The following is a 21,157-nucleotide window of genomic DNA, read 5'->3' on the forward strand; positions in this document are numbered from 1 at the left end:
CCATCCATGATTGCCTGTTGGCTCATTTTCCACTTCCTCCTCCACTGTTTGGCACTTCCTCTGCCTGGATTGATGTCTTGTGCCTGATGAGGAGAAGTTGCTGGCTCCTGCTTGCTACCCTGCCCTTTTCTTTCTGTTCCTTTTATTCTTGGCAGCCATTTGTCTCCTGAATGGTGTCTTCTGAGACTTCTTCCTCTTCGCCAGCCACCATTCTCCTTCCCATCTCTCTGCCCTCTACTCCTCCACAGACTTCTCTTCGACACATGGAGGGGCCTGGATTTTTTCAGCTGGAGGTTGGGAGCTCGAGGTGGTTGGGCTTTCCAAAGTTGCAAACTGTATTTTGGTGTTGGCCAAGGCCTCTGTGCTGCTGGTGGGTGTGTTGGCGCTTGCCTAGGCATTATCAGTGCCAGCTTCCCCTCTTATTGCTTGTGTATAGGTGCTGGCGTATTTTGGGCAGACTTTGTAGTTGTGGCTTGCCTCTCCACAGCACTTACTACCCTAGCAGTCCAAATGGTTCAGAGGAGAAGACCACGCAGATTTAAAACAATCATTGTAACTGGAATGTCAACGCTGCAGAAGGTCCGTCAATAATGGGGAAGACACCTACAGGCACAATTTGGGCCCTATCCACTGCATTACTGTGCATGCTCTCCAAAAAAACAGGAGCACAGATGACTGGCAAAATGCTGGAGGAACTCAAGAGGTCAAGGCAGCATCTATGGAAAAGAATCAACCGCCAACATTTCAGGCCGAGACTCTTCATCACATTCGGTGATCTATTCCTTTCTACAGAGGCTGCCTGACCTGTGTGTGTGTCTGTGTATGTTTGTTTGGCTTGGATTTCCAGCATCTGCAGATTTTCTCCTGTTTGCTCAGATGGGGGACTGATCTGCTGATTATCATGGTGACCACACCTGAAAATCAACAGCACTGTGTACGGGCTGGATTGGAAGCATATCAGTGTGCTGCAAGGGCAAATGTACCATTCTCCTTCCTCCAGAATCGCTCAGCCTGTACTGATCATTAAGTAAGATGGAGAGAAGAGATAGAATTCCCAGTAAAATAACAGTATAAAATGAGAGAAAAACGTGTCTGAGAGGATCAAAAGCAAGAACACATTCTGCAACAGGAGGAGAAGAGGCTGTGAGAATGGTGCATGGTCCAGAGTTTGGGGAAAGCTTGAGGAGACATCACGCAGTCCATTACAGGACCTGAAGGAGAGCATTCAAAGCTGCAGGGATCACCATGCCAGGGAGCTGATATTCAAAATTGCTGATTGTGATGACTTTGAGGAGCCAGTTTTTTAAAAAATATTTCCCATGACAGAGGAGACCATTTGGCCCATTGTATCTATGCTGGCTCACAAATCAGGTCCATCAGTTCCATCCTCCCACTCGTTTCTCTGCAGTTTAACTTCAAGTGCATGTCCATCCCAACTCAGCTACCACCCACCTGCACTACGGAGAATTTACAGTGGCCAATTATCCTGAGACCCAGCGTGTCTGTGGGGCGTGGGAGCAAACCAGGGCACCCAGAGATATGGTCACAGGGAGGGCATGCAAACTCCACACAGCACTACCTGCTGCACCCCTACACTGCCCTCAGTAATGGTGTACAGTCTAAAGTGATATCGTCCCACAGACAAGAATGGAGGCCCTCTCTTCCAAAAGCCCATTGGGAATCTGATCAAAGGGAAAAAGAGCAAGGATTTAAAGAAAAGGATGAGAAGCCCCCTCAGGAACAAAGGACTTGCAGTCAGACATGTGGCAATGGAGTCTGAGGGAAGAGTTTGAAGATGGGAAACTTCAATCAGTAAAGCTCAGAGTGTTCATTTGGATTATGAGCCAGGCGATCACAGACCAGCCACCTTGAAGACTAGAAGCACAAAACTAATGCATAAGATTTACATTATTTGAAGAACCATTAACGTTAATCAATCTGCTTTGAACTGTGTAATTTTGTATCCTGCCTTTCCACTCACTAAGACTGATAACAGTTGACAGGAGGGACTTTAAAGCCAACAATAGTAGGTACTTGCAGATTAATAAATAAATAAGTTGTTTCGACAATATTGATCAAAGGAAGTTGTTAGTCAGACACATTGTGATTTGAACAGAATATTGCCTGAAACTTAGGTTGGAACTAGACTGCATGATTAACCCTTGCTATATGAACAGTGCAGGATGCTTGTAAAAGTTATAAACTATCTCATTACAATGACCAGAACATTTATCCAGTGCTATCTGCAGCTGTGTGTGCAATACATGACAGATATCTATCACCACACCCTTGGTGAATCCATCTCTTAGTGTGTTTCTTTTCAGACATGGCACATTTGCTATAAACACAAGTAGTGTAGGGCCCTCTAGTCAGATCTTTTTCTCCTTCTGCTTACACCATTTCCTTTCCCAATGACCTTCCCTTCTCACATGACCTACTCATCCCTTTTCTGCCAACTTGACCTTCTTTTTGGACCCTCCTAGTTAATAAACAAGCTAGGGGCTCAGGAGAACGGTCAATTGTAGATACATCTTAATAGATGCAGATTATCATTATAGATGTCGATTCAGAAGCACAAAAGTACTGTATGTACAAATAACACATATTATCTTACTTAACCACATGACTCAAAGAACATTTTCCTAAGGTCCCAACCTAACTTCGGAGTATCAAAAGTGAAATCTGTATGAGAGCTGGAATCATTGAAAAGAGCAAGTCTTGTTGTGTGCGAGATTCATTCGGGCCAATAATAAGAAGTGAGGTTCAAGCAGAACAGCCATTGTGTGAGTGCACACATTTAGAGTGGTGAAATGAGGCTTTGGTGAGAAGAGGTGGGGTCCAAGATCAGAGGCTTTGGCTCAGCTAGTTCAGCAAGGAGGCACAGGTCAGTAGCATTTAAAAGCAGATAAGGTTTTTCTTTGTATATAGTAAATCACTAAAAAGATACCAAACTGCAACAAATAAAATAGGCTTGCAGGATCGGGTGATGTGCTGTAGCTGCACGATATGGGAGCAGGTGCACCCCGTTGTGGTTCCTGCTGAACACATCCACAGTAAGTGTCAGGTGCTTGAGGAGCTCAGGTTCAAACCTGATGACCTGAAATCTGAACTTCAAACTCTGCGACGCATCATGGATGGGAAAGTTAGCTGGACACTGTGTTTCAGGAGGTAGTCACACCTATTAGATTAACTACTACATATTCATTTTGTGGTCATGGACAAGATGATGTGACTGCTGGTGGTAGAGGGATCCATGAGGTAGAGCTGGAGGAGCCTCAGCCCTTGAGCTTGTCAAACAGGTTGGAGATAATTGCTCCCTGTGATGATGTGAGTGGGGCTGCAGAAAGGACAAACAATTGAACCATGGCATTGTGATTCACTGAGCCGTTCAAGAGAGTGGAAAGAAGAGAAATGCAGTTTAATTGAGGATAGTATGGTCAGGGAATCCAATTTTCAGTCACAAGAATCAAGAGTCCCAAAGGCTGTGTTACCTGCCTGGTCCCCAGGTTCAGGACATCTCATCTGACCTGCAGAGAAATTTGGACTGGGAGGAGGGGAAAGATCCAATCATCATGGTCCATAAATAGGAATGTGGATCAGGCTTAAAAACTAAATCGTGGGGGAGGAGGCAGGGGGTGGTTCCACAGTTTGGAGAAGTAAAAGAGAAGGAGAGGTTACAGTAATCTCTGGAATAAATACTAAGACATAAAGTCCAGAAAGAAATAAGAATTTAACTTCAGGCAAGATAGAATCAAAATTGGTGAATACAGGACTCCAAGTGCTATATGTGAATGCACACCGTGCAAGTAAGAAGTAATATAATCTTGTAGTGCAGTCAGAAATTAGAAGGCATGATATTGTGGTTTCACTGAGTAATAGTTGAAGAAAGATCACAGCTGAGAACAATGAACCAGAAGGATGGGCAAGTGATTAGAAGATGTAGAAACCTTGTGGGTAGAGTTAAGGAATTGCAAGGGTAAAATGACCCTGATGGGAGTAATAGATAGTCCTCTGAACAGTAACCAAGATGTGCCATACAAATTACAACAGTAAGTAAAAAAAATGTAAGAAAGAGGTAATGTTACAATGGTCTTGGGAGATTTCAAGGTGCAAGTAATTGGGAATATCAGATTGGTTCTGGAACCCGAAGAAGTAATTTGTAGAATGGTCAAGTGATGGCTTTTCAAGTTTGTAATTAAGCCCACTAGGAAAAGGCAATTTTGGATTGGGTGATATGTAATAAACCAGATTTGATTTAAGGAGCTTAAGGTAAACACTGACATTTGGTTTTCATCAGCTATATCACTGGCTTCAAAATACTGTTCAATTCATTCAGTACACATCACTCAGTTATCTATTATGCAATTAAACACACCTATCTTTCCGATGTAGCCAGCCATTTCTGCATTTTTAAAAAATGTATTATTATTATGATCTGGTACTCAAGGTTTATCAAACTGTGGCTGTACTTGTTGCTTGTTAATTTCACCTGTTTTCTGCCTTTATTTTAATTTGAACATCTCTCTCCCCTTCCGGAGAAAAACGTGCTGTGCTTCAACAGGTAGGTAGCTGCCTTGGGTTTGTTTTGAAATTTCCATGTCACCACTGTTATCTTTTGTATCTCCAGAAAATAAAAGAAAGAAAAACATGGGAGCCTGTATACTTGGCAACTGTGTTTTTCCTTCTCCCTTTTTTTTAAAGTGAGGCACTCACACATGACATGGTTTCATAATGACATAAGTAATTCACTTAATTCCTACATATAACCCGTAGTGTATTATGTAAACAAAGAATGCTTAATCAAACAATATATTTACAATACTACTCAAATATTACTGAAATTTTGAATACACTACAGGAAGGAATGATCATAAATTATAAAACTGATGTTCTTGCTGTCAGGTTGAAGATACAGAAAGAATATGAGATGTTACTCTCCAACCTGAGAGTGGCCTCATTGTGACAGTAGAAGAGGTCATGGAGCAACATGTCAGAAAGGGAATGAGAAGTTGTATTGAAATGGGTGGCCACCAGTAAAATCTTTCTTTTGTGGTGGGCAGAAAATAGGTGCTCAACAAAGCAGTCCCCCAATCTACATCGGGTCACATCGATGTACAAGCTTCACCGGGAACACCTAATACAGTAGACGATACCAAAAGACTCACAGGTTAACTGTCAACTCACGTAGAAGGAATGTTAGGGACCCAGAAGGGTGGTGAGGGAGTAAGTGTGGCACTTGTTGTGCTTGCAGGGGTAAGTGCCTAGAGGAAGATCAGTAGGGAGGGACAAGTAGACAAGGGAGAGTGGTGGTGAGGGAAAGATGTGGGACAAATTAAATTGGCAATCAGCAGCCAAAAGATACCTTCACAGATGGTTTTGAACCAGACTAGTTTGCTACAATCTCTGTAAGATGAATGTTTTATAATTATAATACATGAAGTTAATTGCCCGACATATTACCTTCTCTTATCCAATGATAGGATTAAGGAATGAATAATTACAACAGAAATTTTTTAATTGATATAGTGTGCTTCTAAAATAGACCTTCAATTGGTAACTAAGCTGTTTTTTCTGATAATATCTGAGGCATATGGAAGAGAGCTTTCCCTGAGAGAAACAGTCATGGTCAGCAGGGATACAGGCCATTCAGCCCAATGTCCAACCTAACTGAAGATGATGGGCTAAGGTGCAGAGAATTGGATATAACTAATGGCAAAATGAATGGGAGAGAAGGAAAAAGCAAGAAGTGGTCCTTATTAATGGAAGCCAGAGAGGAAGGAAGCTGAGGAGGCAAAGTGTTTCATGTATATAACTGCGACAGCATTAGGAGCATCTTAGGTTCCAAACTATAGAGGTATTTAAGGGCTGCTAAAGAAAGCAAAGTGAATTCTGAGGTGATCCACCATTTGTGGAAGCTTCATTCAGTCAACAAGACTCCTGTCTCTATCAGAATGGTAAGTGCTCTGGTTCCACTCCATCAAACCTAGGTTGATGATTCAGGGAAGTAACAAGAGGATTTATTACTGCTGGAGATTCTGACTTTAAGCTAAGAGCTCATCTGCTCCATCAGATAGATTGGTTTGATGAGCAGTATTGTTAGCCCTAGTGTCTTCGTTAACGTAAATGCCTTACTTTTTAAATTTATTCAGTATAGGATGTGGGCGTCGCCAGCTAAGCCAACATTTATTGCCCATCCCTAGTTGCCCTTGAGAAGGTGGTGATCAGCTGCCTTCTTGAACCACTGCAGTCCCTGAGGCGTAGGGACCCCCACAGTGCTGTTAGGGAGGGATTTCAGTCATGTTGACAATGAAGGAATGGTGATGTTTCCAAGTCAAGATGCTGAGTGACGCAGAGGAGGATTTCCAAGTGATGTTCCCAGGTACCTGTCCATCTAGATGGTAGTGGTCGTGGGTCTGGAAGGAGCTGCCTTAGGAACTTTGGGGTGCTGTTGCAGTTCTTTAAAAGATTAACCCTTTGTGGGAGCTTGCTCGGATCAAATAAACTGTTGCATTTTCTACATGACAACAGCAATTTCAGAAACAGTTTGAAGTCATTGTTGAAATATTGGAATTGCAACAGTTTAAATACATAGGAGTTTTGGAGTGTCCTATACAGGTTATAAAAAGCATATAAATCAATACCTTAGTATATAGGAGCTTATTAACTCTGAGAATAAGCAAGAGTGAGCTACCTATTCAATCAGGTCAGCAGCCTTTCAAAGAAACTGAAAATAGTATTTGAAAAAAAAATCTAACCATGGGTGGATGAAGGAAGTTAAAAAAACAATGTTAATTGCTTTCCTTAATGCTGTCTAATGAGCCTTTTATGTTTCCTGCATGCCGTGAAAATTACGTGCTGTTACAGCGGTAGGACTGTACCACCCAGTATGTACGTGGCTCCAAAAAGTGATGTTATCTCCCTCCTGAAAGCTGGACACACACACACACACACACACACAGAACTTGTTAGCAAAGCTTCCTAGGGACAAAATTACCTCCAACAGCAGAACTTAGTATCAGATTCAAAGATTTATCTCACAGTACCAAAATGTCACAGCAATCACTAAAAAAGGATTTCCAAAAGAGGATCTGCTCTGAAGGAAAACAGGAAGAAGAAGATGTCTAACTTTAAACACACAAGGAGCACCAGGGGAAGAAGGATGTACAGATTCTGAAGGGTTCAAACTGTTCAAAATGTGAGTCTGACTTCAATATACTGCCGTTGCGGGCCGTGTATTCTCACTTTTTCTGAGTACATTTGACTTGCAAGATAAGCACTGCTAGAGTGGGTCCTTTCAGGTGGCCCAGCTGCAAGCTGTGTCAATGTTGTCTGCCTGTTCTAAGGGGAAGGAGGCACAACTTTGGCATTTTTCAATGGCTAAGGAGCCAGTTTGGCTTTACTATCTCACCCTAGTAAACTCCTAAAACATTTTACATTCTGTTTTTCTCTAAGCTGCCCTGCACATTGAAAGTTTGACTAACCACATGGTCCCCTACTTTAGATATCAAAACTGTCCACTTTTCAAAGAGTGGGCCTTTTACAAACAACAGGCACTTAAAATACAATTCTGAAATCACATAACCACAGTTTCCTGATTTTTGTTATCCAACACCAAAGACTTCACATTAAAAAAGCAGAAGCTGGTCAATCATTTCAAAAGAGATGGATTTTCAAAATAGATGTGGATATGGGCTTTGGGTAGCACAGCTAACAGAGCTACTAGCTCCAGTGTGTAGACCCCTGTTACGTAAGTTTCCCGGGCGCAAGCCTGGGCAAGTTTTTTTTTAAATGGAAGACCGGCAGTTGCCCAAGCTGCAAGTCTCCCCTCTCCATGCCACCAATGTCGTCCAAGGGAAGGGCATTAGGACCCATACAGCTTGGCACTGGTGTCATCGCAGAGCAATTTGTGGTTAAGTGCCTTGCTCAAGGACACATACGCAGCCTCAGCCAAGGCTCGAACTAGTGACCTTCAGATAACTAGACGAATGCCTTAACCACTTGGCCACGTGCCACAGCTCCAGTAACCCCGGTTCCAATCTGACACTCGGTACTGTCTGTATGGAGTTTGCGTGCTCTCCCTGAGACCAAGTGGGTTCCCCTTAAGGTGCTCTGGTTTCCTCCCACATTCCAAAGGCAGGATGGTAGGTTAACTGGGGTAAACTGCCTCAACTATGTAATTAAGGGGCAGAATCTTGAGGGAACTGATGGGAAAGTTAGGAAAGCAGATTACATGGAAAATTAGTGGGAATGGATGGCTCAATGAGCTAGCATAGCCTGGATAGTCGGAAACATATGTCCTAAGAAAATATATTTATTATATGATGTGGTAAAACAAGAGCAGGTTATTATCTTGAAAATACAATGGAAGATACAGTAGATTTCTAGCTCAAAATAGCATTGTTTTTGAAGAAATAACTTGAATTTATGAACCACCTTTTAGGAGATCTCAAGATGTCTAAGAGCCAGTAATACATTTTTGACACCTAAACACCACAAAGATATAGACCTTTTACACTTTAAGGCTTCAGATCAGCAAGTTATACTGAGCAGCAAATCCTACAGAAGGTAGTGAATTTGGCTTGTATAGCACGGGTAAAGCCCTCCCAACCAACGAGCACATCTACATGAAACACGAGTAGAAACTCAGCACCCATCATCAAAGATCCTCACCCCCAGGCCATGCTCTTTTCTTACTGCTGCCATTAAGTAGAAGGTATAAGGGCCTCAGCACTCACACCACCAGGTTCAAAGATAGCTACTACCCTTCAACCATCAGGCTCTTGAGCAAAAGACAGGAACTACACTTATCTATTGAGATGTTCTCACAACCAATGATCTCACTTTAAGGACTAATCTTGTTATTTTCTGCTTGAATTATTTATTGCTCTTTATGTATATTTGCATTTACACAGTTTGTTGTCTTCTACATTGGTGATCTTGTTTAAAGTGACTGTTCTATAGATTTGCTGAGAAAGAATCTCAGAGTTGTATGTGGTGACACGTATGAACTCTGACAATAAATTTTACTTTGAACTTTGAACTAATTACTTGCTAATCAGCTCCAGTAACTGAGAGATTGAGAGATAAATGGAGGGCCGTAAATCTTTCTTCTTTCTGAACATTACACACATTATTTTTGAACATTTGAACATGACGTCCGTCTGAGAAAACAGAATAAGCCGTCACCAGAAACCACTTCAAACACCTTCAAAGAGAGTCCCTTGCCTTCTCCTTGCCACAGCTTCTGTGCTTTGCTTGTACTGCAAAGCAGCCACATGTTCTGCCATATAGCCCAGCTACCCCTGTAAGCACATGTCCAATTTGCTGCAACTTAAATCAATTGCATAATCTGAGCAAACTTTTGCATAGAAAGTGTAAATTTTGTTTGCGAGTCACAGTGGCTACCATCCATGAGGGTGGGCTAGAAGTGTGATCAACCTGCCTATCTGCGAAGCACAGTTAATGTCTGCTTCTTAGTGATGGAGTTTCTGGATGCCACTCTTTAAATTCATCTTTTCAGGAGCTGTGTATCACTGGCAAGGCCAGCATTTATTTCCCATCCCTAACTTCCCTTGGGAAAGAGTTGGTGAGCTACCTTCTTTCTTCTTTTTCAACATTACGTACATGGGAGCTTTATGCTTGTCTGGCAAAACAGAATAAAGCATTTCTCCTTCTGACCTTAACTTCAGTTCTATGGGAAAAAAATGGCTTCTCCAGTCCTAATAATGGTGTTAGTTCACTCTTCCTGGCCACCAGTCCTTTTCCTTGGTTTAAATACACCACTGTGCAACTGGGTGTTGGATAAACTTCAGATAGTCAGGATGTACAACCACACCTCTCTCCCCACATCCTCAAAATGTATGCCCCTCAGGGCTGTGTGCTGACCCAATTGTTGGATACTCTGTTCACACATAACTGCATGACCAGACACCCAAGTAATCACATTGTCAAGTTTGCCGATGACACCCCTGTGGTGGGGCTCATCACCAATAATCAGACAGCAGGTGGAAGAGCTCAAGAACAGGTTCCAGGCAGATAACCTCCTCCTCAATGTCAACAACCCAAGGGAAATGGATATCTACTTCAGAAGAACTTGCACTGCCCACACCCTTCTTTATATCAGCAGCGGAAACAGCCAGCAGCTTCAAACTCCTGAGAGTACACATCTAGCCCAACTTCTCAAGGTTCCAGAATGCTTTCTACACAATCAGGAAAGCTCACCAATGCCTCTACTTTCTGAAGAGAGCTGGTCTATGCACATCTATACTCATTCCACAGTGGCACAGCAGAAAGCATTCTAACAAGCTGCATCACCACATGGTGCAGAAACTGCACAGCGGAAAACAGGAAGGCTCTACAATGGGTCGTCAAAAAGGCCCAACGCATCACCAGCACCAGTCTACTCACCATGAAGGACACATATGCAGAAAGGTACCGGAAAAGGGCCAGGAACATCATGAAGGATCCCTGCTCGTGCACTGTTTGTCCCACTTCCATCAAGGAGGAGGCTACATAGCATCCACGCCAGGACCACCAGATTCAAAAACAGTTACTTTCCCCCAAACAAAATGGCTGATCAACACCTCCACTCACTAACTCATCCCTCTACACCTCAACCACCACTACTTTATCATCTTACTGTCAGCCACATTATGTAGACCTCATGGACATATATTCAATCCATGTACAGTATAGAAACAACCTTTTTTAAAATATTTATTTGGTTGTTTTTATCATTGTGTTCTTTATCTTATCTTTTTTTTGCAGAGTAAGTGTTATTTTGTTCTCCTTTAAACTTGTGTGCTGGAAAGGACATGAAACAATCTTGAATCAGGTCTCTTCGATAGCATACTCAGTCAAGTATTGCTTGAATGTCAGTGCAGTCACTCCCCATGGTCTATGTTTGCAGTCATGTGGTCGGTCACCCAAAACGGGCATGGTATGCAGGTTATCGGTAAGTAAATGCACTGACGATACCTTCCATCACGTTTGGTAAATGTGAGTCTACTAATTACGCAGTATTTAGTCAAGCTGACACAGTGTTGGAACTTTAATAGGACAACTTGGCTGGAGGGACAACTAGTTCCTGATTATTCTACTTCAGTCCCACATTTGAGATATTGTCTGGATTCACAGTTTTTGCTGCACCTCAGGAGAAGCCAGTGATGAAGCATTCATTCTGTACTTCCAGCTGAACATGGCTTCTAGTCTTGCTGTTATGTACTGGGCTCCGCCACCATTCAATTCCAACGGCCTGGCAAAAGTCACAACTCGTTGCTGAGCGCTGGTCTTCAGGACTGCAGAAGGGACGGTGCTACCTTGCTGTGTCCAGAGCTCCCAGCCTTTCCTTATTTCACATGGCTGAGACTGACCTCTGTGATGGAGAGGATTGCAGGAGGAAGCAGAAATTAATCGGCTTCTTTGGCATTTGTGGTTTATACGGTTGCAAACACTTTGCCCTTGATGGTAGCACCACTGTTGTTAAAGACGTTAGCTGCTTACTTGCCCACCACACTTCTGGATGTGCTGGACTGAGGAGCATTGATCTGCTCCATTTTTTGCAACAGCCCTGCCTATTACCCGCAGCTTTTCCTGTAGATCTGGGATGTAGCTTTATGAGACCGGTTAAAGGGTCCTGGTGCTATCCATCTACACTCATCATTGATCAAGGGCTGATACCCTGGCTTGAAACAAACGGCAGACTGAGGGCCACACTGAGCCCAAAGGTGACACATTGCGGTACAGAACATTTCTGCTGCTGATGATGAATCACAGCACTTCTCGGACCTCCAGTTTTAACCTATTCTGAATCTGTGTCATGTAGCACAGTAACCGTGACACACAACATGATAAGAAGCTGGAACTTTGTCATCAGAAGGACCATGTGGCTGCTTCTACCCTTGTGGGACAGACATACTTTCCACAGGTGGGCTGATCAGAAGAAGATGAAGCAGATATTTTTCCTTGTGGCGATTCGCTTACTGTCTGCTACAGACCCAGCCCTTGGTTAATGAAGAGTGCTGAAAGCCAGCACTAAGGCCCAATCTAGCAGCAATATCTTTCAGGAATCGGGCAGCTCTACACTGAAATCTACCTATGCCTCTTATACACCTCTATCTTGTCCTCCTTTGCTCTAAAGAGAAAAACCCGAGATTGCTCAGTCTTTCCTTGTAAGACGTGCTCTCTAATCCAGGCAGCATCCTGATGAATCTCCTCTGTACCCTCAGGGGAAAGGTGAGGCAGGGGTCAGTGGTTGATCGCAGAGGAGCAACGAACTGATACTCTTATTCGAAGCAGAGCTGGCAAGTTATATCGCATACTAGGTTAACCATCACACATTGGTGAAAGGAGGCAGGCTGTGATACCCCAGTGCACTCACCAATCACAGTGCGGATTCCAAGCTTTGAGAGTCACACTGCACAACTCCAAAGAGCAGAACTGCCATCTTTGCATGGCTATTCTTGATCATCAGTTGGGAGGAACTGTGAAACATCTCCTCAATTTCAACTGCCCACAGAAGTTCATCAGCCAATCTCAGTGAAGGCTGGTATTTAACAAGGATGTCTCTGCCCCCAATATTTTTCTTAGACTTTGATGTCATAATGTATTGCCTCAGCTACAATCAACCTCCTGTAATCTTCAGAACTAATGGAAGCACTTTCTGGCTACGCTCCATACCCAAGCTCACTTGAATATCAGGATGCCAGAATGCGGGCTCTTGGCCTTTCTTCATGTTTTGATACTGAAATCCAATCCATTGTCTGCATCACCGCAAGAATATGAGAGTATAGGTATTACACCCAACATCCATAAGACAATGGTTCCCTCCCAGCCTGTCCCTACTATATCAGACTGCCTTCAGACAATAAAAGTGCATGGCATTATCCTGGAGAATGTGGACCATTCCCCACCTCTCAGCAAAGGTGGACACTCAATAAGATGACTGTTATAGGAGTCATACTGGACACACTGGAGGCTGTGGTAGAACAAGGAAACCTATTTGAATATCCTGGCAATTCTGGACAATGTTTCTCATCCCTCTGCATGCCACCTTGGCTGAACAGTGGAGCACTTTTAGTAATAAACTAAGACAACTGCATTTTATGGGGTCATTTTTACCCTCAACAATTAGGCTCTATAATGAGTCAACCTATAGCCAGGGAAGTGATGACCCCCTCCTGTTAGACTGTTTGTGGTAACTTATTTTTTATATTTTCTACATCTCTCCTAATATTTATGTCTGTGTATTCGCAATGCTACTGTGCCACTGTAACTTCCTTTGGGATCAATAAAGCATCTATCTATCTTATCTATCAAATGAAATTGTTACCAGTAATGAATATTGCCTTCAATGTACTAACTCAAATATGATCAATTGAGGCAAAGACTATTTGAAGATCAAGACCTCAGACTTGGTAAAATCTCATTGTCCAGTGGGCAGCAGTGATCTCTGTCCTTAGTTCCTGAACTGGAGCGGTACCACCACTGTCTATGTAGGATCCTTCAAATTCACCAGAAGGATAAATGATCCAACATCAGCATCTGCTCCCAGGAGAACATCTTCATTGCTAACATTAGATCAGTTTTCCTTCCAGTGAATTTGCAGGATTCCGCATAGACAGTGGTGGGCTCTTTCCTGTTCTAAAGACTTTGTCAGCCACAGCATTTGCATGCTCACACCAGGCTCCCACAACAGATATTGTATTTTGAGCCCTGCAATGGGAAAAGAGAGGTGGGCAGAGCAAAAGATTCAAGCCCGTGCTAAAACCCTCTCTGAGGGAATGAACCTTCCCCTGGGCCACTGAGAATCTCTGACCCACGAGCTCTCCGGATGACGTTGGGAACTTTGAAATCAGGCATTAGGAGCCTGCAGAATCCTTGTGTAAATGGTGGAAGCAGCACAGTAGTTTGGAGATTATCAGTTCAGCTGTGCCATCAGATACAGCCTGCTCCTTATATGGACAAGACCACAGTTCCCACATCGATCTCATCAACTACCTCAGAACCAACAAAACCAGAGTGGAAACAAATCATTTCTTAATCTCAAGAGACTACTGTTGAAGAAGATTTTGAAACTAACAAACATGCATGCATAAACACTACAGTTCTCTTTAGCAACAAGTTCTACGCAACAATGGTGAGGAAACAGACTTGAGATACAGGATCAATTAAAATCTTACTGAATACTGAGATTTGAAGGGACGTATGATTTTCTTATGGTCTCATGCAGAAGGATTGAATGGACAAAGGTCGTGACGTAGCTTCCAAATAATGCTCTGGATCAGACTATCAGAAATCACAAGTAAATTGATACTTCGACAGAGGGGATCAAGCTTTGGTGAAATGTTATCAGACTAGATTTCAAAGCTCTGTGAAATTTGAACCTGGTCTAACAATTTTCCTGATAATTGATTGAGGTTGGATAAGCTGGGTTCTGGCAGGCTACCCCTCCAACTCTCTGAATAGGGTGCTATGTGCAGAGTGACCCTACAGTTGTGCAGAGAGGAAAGAGGTGGGGAATTCCTCAGCCTAAAATGGAAGTGTGTCCATAGAGCACCGTTGTGGCTCCAGATTTATACTTGATGGTACTTCCAAGTGATTCATTCTAGTTAGGTAGATTGTCAGGATATCAAAGCAGAAACACAAGAACATGGAACATAAGAAAATAGGAGCAGTAGGCCACTTGGCCCCTCAATCCTGTCCCACCATTCAATATGATCTTAGCTGATCTGCTTCTGTGCTCCTTCCCCACAGCCCTCAATTCCCTGATTTTTCAAAAATATATCAACCTCCACTTTAAAGATACCCAGTGGTGCTGGCTCCACAACCCTCCAGGCCAGAGAATTCCCGAGAAGCACTAGCTTCTGCACAGAGTTACTATGCTCCTCAGTTTGAAATGACTGCCTCTGAGTCCTGTATTTACGTCCATCATTTGAGGTTTCCTAGTAGAGGAAAGAAACGTAATTTTCTAATTCAGGAAAATGTAGTCCTACTAAACTAAGTCACTTTAAAAAGTTAGACTATACAAACAGGTAAACATTAAGGATAATAGTCCATGAAACAATTGTAGAAATATCAAATAACAGGAAGATGTAGAAACTCAGGTATTCAGATTTCGTAAGTAATACTTCTCTAATTTTCCATCCCTTGTTTACATTGCCTGATACTGTTCCTTCAATTGTACATTGCGCAGAATACCCGATTATCACTCTTCCTCAAATATTGCATTGATTTACCTCTGGAGTTTTTCCACCTTCGTTGCTCTGCTCTCCTCCAATAACATTAGACTTTTAAAATTCTCAGAGTGGCTAATTCGAGTTCACTACCGACAGAGGTGGTTACTTTGTGTGGTAATATCTTCATTCATAGAGTCCAGGTCTCATAACCTATTATTTCAGGCAGCTAAAGGAAATGACAGTACGGAGAGATCGGTACATGAATAGCACTAGAATACTGAACAGAAGTATAATGTTTAAAAAAGCAAGAGTCAGCTAATGTGGGAAAGTGAAACCTGATGATAGGACATGCTGACTGGAGAATGGAAGCCTCGCATGATTCTTTCAATTTGACCATTTGTGAATCTCCTTCCCATCACTGGGCACTCACCTCACTGGACTGGACTGGACTGTGCAGAATTAGATAACTACAGGAACAGAAATAATCACAAAACATCAGGAGATTTACTGTTCAAGTGTCACGTTGCAAGAATTTGCTGTTACAGTATTTGTCCCTTAGAAACAGAATATCAGGAAATTCTCTCATTAGCACTAAAGATATAAATGAGCGACCATCTGACGAATTCAGACATAACGTCGTCAAACTGCAAAATGCAATTTATCTAATGAGTTATTGCACAGTACTATAGTAATCTCATGTATTGCACTATATTTTACCACACAAAAAAACCCACAAATTTCATGACATATGCGAGTAATGATAAACCTGATTCTGATATTGTGGGCTGAGAGGGGATCATGGTTGGGAAAGGGGGGAGCAAGAGTGGAAGGATTGGGAAGCACCAGAGAGACATTCTGTAATGATCAGTAAACCAACTGCTTGGAATCAAGTGATCTTGCCCGGTGTCTCAGGGCTGGGTGCGTCTGCACCACCCCTCCCTCGGCACTCCTCCTCTGCCATTGGTCCCACACCTTCCCACAGCACCCTAATCTTAGGCAGATATGTATATATATAGGATGTGCCTAAAACTTGCACAGGACTGTAAAAGTTCCTAAACTACCATACAATTCGTTGCTATCCTGCACTGCCAGATTATTGAGACATTTAACGGTGGTTCCAAATGTTGTCCTCTTCATGGTCAGCAAAATCTTGGTTTGTGCATCCAGTGCTGCACTGTGGGAATGCCACATCACTAGAAATGCCATCTTTGGTTTGAGACATTAAACCAGGCATTTGCCTGCCACCCTGGGAAAGACCCATGGTACTATTTTGAAGAAGGTGCAAAGGAGCTTTCCCTCAAGTCTTAGCTTATGTTTATTCTTCATTATTCTAACACCATCAATCCTTGGTCTTTACTTCATTGCTTCTTTTGAGGGGACTCCACCAAATGGCCTTCATTAGAAAATAACATTTTAAATCTCCCAAAGACGGGTCACAAATGCTACGTGAATCCAGATTTTCCTCCTTTCAACAAGTGTACATGTAGATTTGGTATCAGAAGGTATCTGGGATGAAGGGGGGGCATATCAGAGAAGGGGGATAGTTGTCAGAGGAGTTGATGCACAGTAGCAGATTTACACTGCTGATAGAGTTAGGCTACTGACCTGGTTGTAAGTTCTTTGGCATGTTTGAATTTGTAGAAGGAAGTAACTGTGAAAAGCAACTGCAAAGAATGTCTTTCTCGTGGCTTCCTACACAGAAAGGCTTTGGGGTTGTTCTAGCTGTTCTTTAGCACAGTATATGTATTCAAAGTTAGAGATAAATAACAGCACTCACAGGCTTAGATCAGTGTCCGTGGATTTTGGATTCCTGCAGTGAAGTGGTCAACTTCCTCACATTTCACTCCAGCAGCCCGCAAACCTCCTGCTAATCCATCTCAGCTTAACTCACTCAAATTAGAAGAGAGCCTTGTCACAAAGCAGGAAGTGCTTAAGAGCAGACAGAATGAGCACATGATAACATGTACATGCGCAAACTCACAGGGCACACAAGAAAAGCACTTTTGCTCTGATACAGCCTGCTGTCCATGTTTCATACGGTCTATTCATTAGACTCAGGATATTTTCTATCCCTGAGCAGCCCATCTACAATTCCAGGTGCGGAGGTGCACTCAGTCCGTCAAACTCCATTGAAGCTTTTCTTATTCTTGATGGAGACTACATATTTCCAACTTAGTATATAGAAAAACTTAAAAGAAATTGAATTGTCCCATCTAGTTTGTCCCTCCAGAAACAGGCCATACTATCTCCAACACAACGTCCATTATTTTAAAAATAAATTTCAAGTCTCCTGTTTCCACTCAAAATTCCAACCTACATGCTGTTCACTATCTGGAGAATATCCTAATCTCGATCCCTTACGTGCGTTTTGCCAATTTCAATGTATTACATTCATTTGATTATACTTTGTTTTGAAGAAATGCTTCACATTTACAGTACTGTGCAAAAGTCTTAGGCATATATACAGCTAGGGAGCTTAAGACTTTTGCATAGTACTGTAGTAATCTTATGCATTGCACTGTACCACTGTCACACAAAAAAAATCATAACATGTGAATGATGATAAACCTGATTTTGATAAGGGTCTCTATTGTGAAGTGAAAGTAGGAAGCAGGCAGGGAGAGAGGTTATAAATTACTATGATTGCACATTGCTAATTTAGATACAGACATAACATGAAGATTTTTACTCCTCGTGTATGTGAAGAAAGTCAATTCGATTCAAAGATAAGGAGCCCCAAACTGCTCACCATACTCCAATGGCAGTCTGGTCAGTGCCTTGTAATGCTAGGGCTTTATATCTTTGCTTTTGTATTCTGATCCTCTCAAAATTAATGCGAACATTGCATTTGCCTTCCTTACCACTGACTCAATATACAAATTAACATTTGGGGAATCCTCCACGAGAATTCCCAAGTCCCTTTGCACCTCTTGGATTTTCCTCCCATTTAGAAAATAGTGCACAACTTTATTCTTTCTACCAAAGTGCATAACCAAGCACTTCCCTACACCATAATCCATCTACTCTTCTCTGCCTGTTATCCCAATCTGTCAAAAACTACCCCCAAATATCTTTGTATCATTTGCAAACTCAACCACAAAGCCATCAATTCTGTCACCCAAATCAATGCCATATAACAGTGAAAAGAAGCGGTTCCAACACCAGCTCCTGTGGAACACCACCAGTCTTTGGCAGCCAACTAGAAAAGATTTCCTTTATTCCCACTCTTGCCTTCTGTCAGTCAGCCAATCTTCTACCCAAGCTAGTATCTTTTCTGTAATACCATGGGCTCTTACCTTGTCAAACAGCCTGATATATGGCACCTTGTCAAAGGACTTCTGAAAATCCAAGTAAACAACATTCACTAACTCTCCTTTGTCTATCTGGCCAGTTATTTCCTGAAAGAATTCCAACAGATTTCTCAGGCAAGATTTCCTCTTAAGGAAGCCAAGTTGGCTTTAGCCTATTTTGTCATGTGCCTCCAAGTACTCTGAAACTTCATCCTTAATAATAGACTCCAACATCTTTCTAACCATCAAACTCAGGCTAACTAGTCTATAATTTCCTTTCTTATGCCTCCCTCCCTTCTTAAACAGTGGAACGAAATAAGCAATTTTCCAGTCCTCCGGAAAGATACAGAATCTAGTGAATCTTCAAAGATCATTACTAACGCCTCTACAATCTCTATAGTTACCTCCTTCTGAACACTGAAGCGGAGTCCATCTGGTCCAGGTGACTTATCAACCTTCAGACTTTTCAGCTTCTCAAGCACCCTCTCCCTAGGAATAGCAAAGACACTCACTTCTGCCCCCTGACATTTTGCTAGTGTCTTCCAAAGTGAAGACTGACACAAAATACTTAAGTTTATCTGCCTTTCGAGTCTGGTGGGCATTTGCCGGGTAGACAGCTCGTCTTTCAAACAGTGCAAGAGGCTGTGATGGTATTGGACCAGCAGTGCTTCCACATTCAAGTGGCACTCCGCCCCAGCAGTTTTGACCCAAATGCAGAGAGTGGAGATGACTGAGCGGTGAGCAATAACTTCCATCGCCAGCTGGTGGCATAGTGACATCAGCGCCGGACTTCAGAGCAAAGGCTCCCGAGTTCGAATCCAGCCGGCTCCCTCCCTTGCACACTTTCCATCCGTGCTGGGTTGAGCGTCGAGCTGGCAACTCGACCTCGTAAAAATAAGAAAGCCTGCTAAAAAAAATGCCGTCATGACAGCGTCCCGATGAGTCCACTCGGAGTTAAGGGCCTTCTTCTTCTAAAAACTAACTTTCATAATTAACTGCAAAATAACAAGCCACAAGGAGCCACAAAACAGGAGAGAACTGATAGTCAACACATCAACTGATAGTCAACAAGGCGACAAGGAAACAGAAGGCTAGGAGTAACTGGTTGAGGCTGGTTGGTTTAATGGGTAAACAGGTTTAAAAGGGGTGCAGACGATGAATTGGAAACGAGTGGCAAGTAACTCCTGATAGCTGGCTGGACTGGGGTGGGCCTGGCCCAAGGTTCATCGGACACAGCCAGGTCCTTCATGTAAACTATGGCTTAGATTCAAAGGAAGACACCTCCCATCTACCCCCATCAAACATGCCGGTTCAAGTACAATATAGATTGAATACCAGCCACATTTTAGTATCAGAGGCAGATTTCAATGGTCCCTACTGTTCAAATTCTATTCAAGTAGCTCTTTTGGTGAAAAGTCTAAAATGACGAGTTAAACATTTCTTCACTCACTTATTCTCAGATGGTGAAGGTGTGTTACAGCAATGCACATTATAATTAAATAACAAGAGTTAATGGCAGAAATACCATTCAGAAGGTAGGTTGCAGCATTCTTATTTTAACCAGAAACTTGTGGTTCTTCAATCGATTTCCTCCCTGTTGAGTTTAACAACATAACACATGCAGGTGTGATCATATATCTTTGTTCCATTGCTTTGTCTGAGTTTAGTCAACCAATTCAGTTTAGGGCAAAATTAATACTTCTTCTTTCATAAGCAAGGTGCCATGGGCACCAGAAATGAGAAATAAAACAGAAAATGCTAAAAACATCTTGAGCTTAGATAGTATCGATCGAGAAACAAACAGATTTGTGACTGTTGAGTCCAATAAAAACAATCAATCTGAAATATTTCCTCTGATGTTCAGATGCTTGAATATTTCTGACCTGCTGAGTATTTCCAGTATGTTAAACATTAATTCATTCTTTGCAGTTTTTTAACCATCTGGGTTTACCCAAGTTTGTCCAAAAATTGGTTTACTTTCAATTATTTGGCTCATTTTAGTCTCTTAGAGAAAATATCGAGAGTAGAAACTTACCTTGAAGTGTAAAAAGATCAAAGCTGGATTGACATCGCATCTCACTGTCTGCTTTTAGTTTGTATTAACACTCGAGATGAAAGTGTTTTTATTATCAGCTGCTTGGATCTGTTCTTCTGTAGTATAAGCTTTCAACTAGAATCTCAGCACAGTTTGTATGCATCTCAACATCAAGGCCCCATAAAAGCAGGGAGTAGTTGGCCTAACAGAAATGCAGTGGTAACCCTGCAAGTGCTCTTTGCCTCTGCAAGATGTTCTGAGACAGGAGATCTAAATGTTGGGTGTGCATGTTGTTATTGAAGCATCAAAGGTTTCCTTCTAGATTGGTGGAGACATAAGAGACTGCATGTGCTGTAAACTGGAGCAAAGAATTAACTACTGGAAGAATTCAATGGGTCAAACAGCATCTGTGGAGGTGAAGAGATGCTCCACGTTTCTGGTCTAGATCCTACATCTGGTGTCCTAACTAACAGAAATGGTAGGAAATTGAAATCAGGTTCCATTCACCGCCGTGTGGAGACAAATGCATTAGAGAGCCTACAGAACAGGATGCTGGAATGATCCCAATGTAGAGGGCACCTTGCAGTAAGGAGTCTATTTCTAGGGAAGGTCATCTCTTCCTGCTGCCTTGAGCCTGCAAAGAGGAGCAGTGGTGG

The 21,157-nt window shown here is 42.4% G+C and overlaps 1 protein-coding gene across 3 annotated transcripts in view; it reads right to left on the reverse strand.

The window, feature by feature from the left end:
- The window catches only part of matk (megakaryocyte-associated tyrosine kinase), a 71,962-nt gene that overhangs the window by 44,586 nt on the left and 6,219 nt on the right, over window positions 1-21,157 (reverse strand). For 2 of the 3 annotated variants that reach the window (XM_059991552.1, XM_059991550.1), the window contains exon 1: window positions 16,954-17,103. The exons of the other annotated variant lie outside the window; for it this stretch is intronic. The gene's annotated coding sequence lies outside the window, so the exon portion shown is untranslated. Of the gene's footprint in view, window positions 1-16,953; window positions 17,104-21,157 lie in introns of those variants that run through there. 3 annotated transcript variants of the gene reach the window in all.

The sequence above is a fragment of the Hypanus sabinus genome, chromosome 16, assembly GCF_030144855.1.
Source record: "Hypanus sabinus isolate sHypSab1 chromosome 16, sHypSab1.hap1, whole genome shotgun sequence".
In the NCBI taxonomy this organism is placed as follows: domain Eukaryota; kingdom Metazoa; phylum Chordata; class Chondrichthyes; order Myliobatiformes; family Dasyatidae; genus Hypanus; species Hypanus sabinus.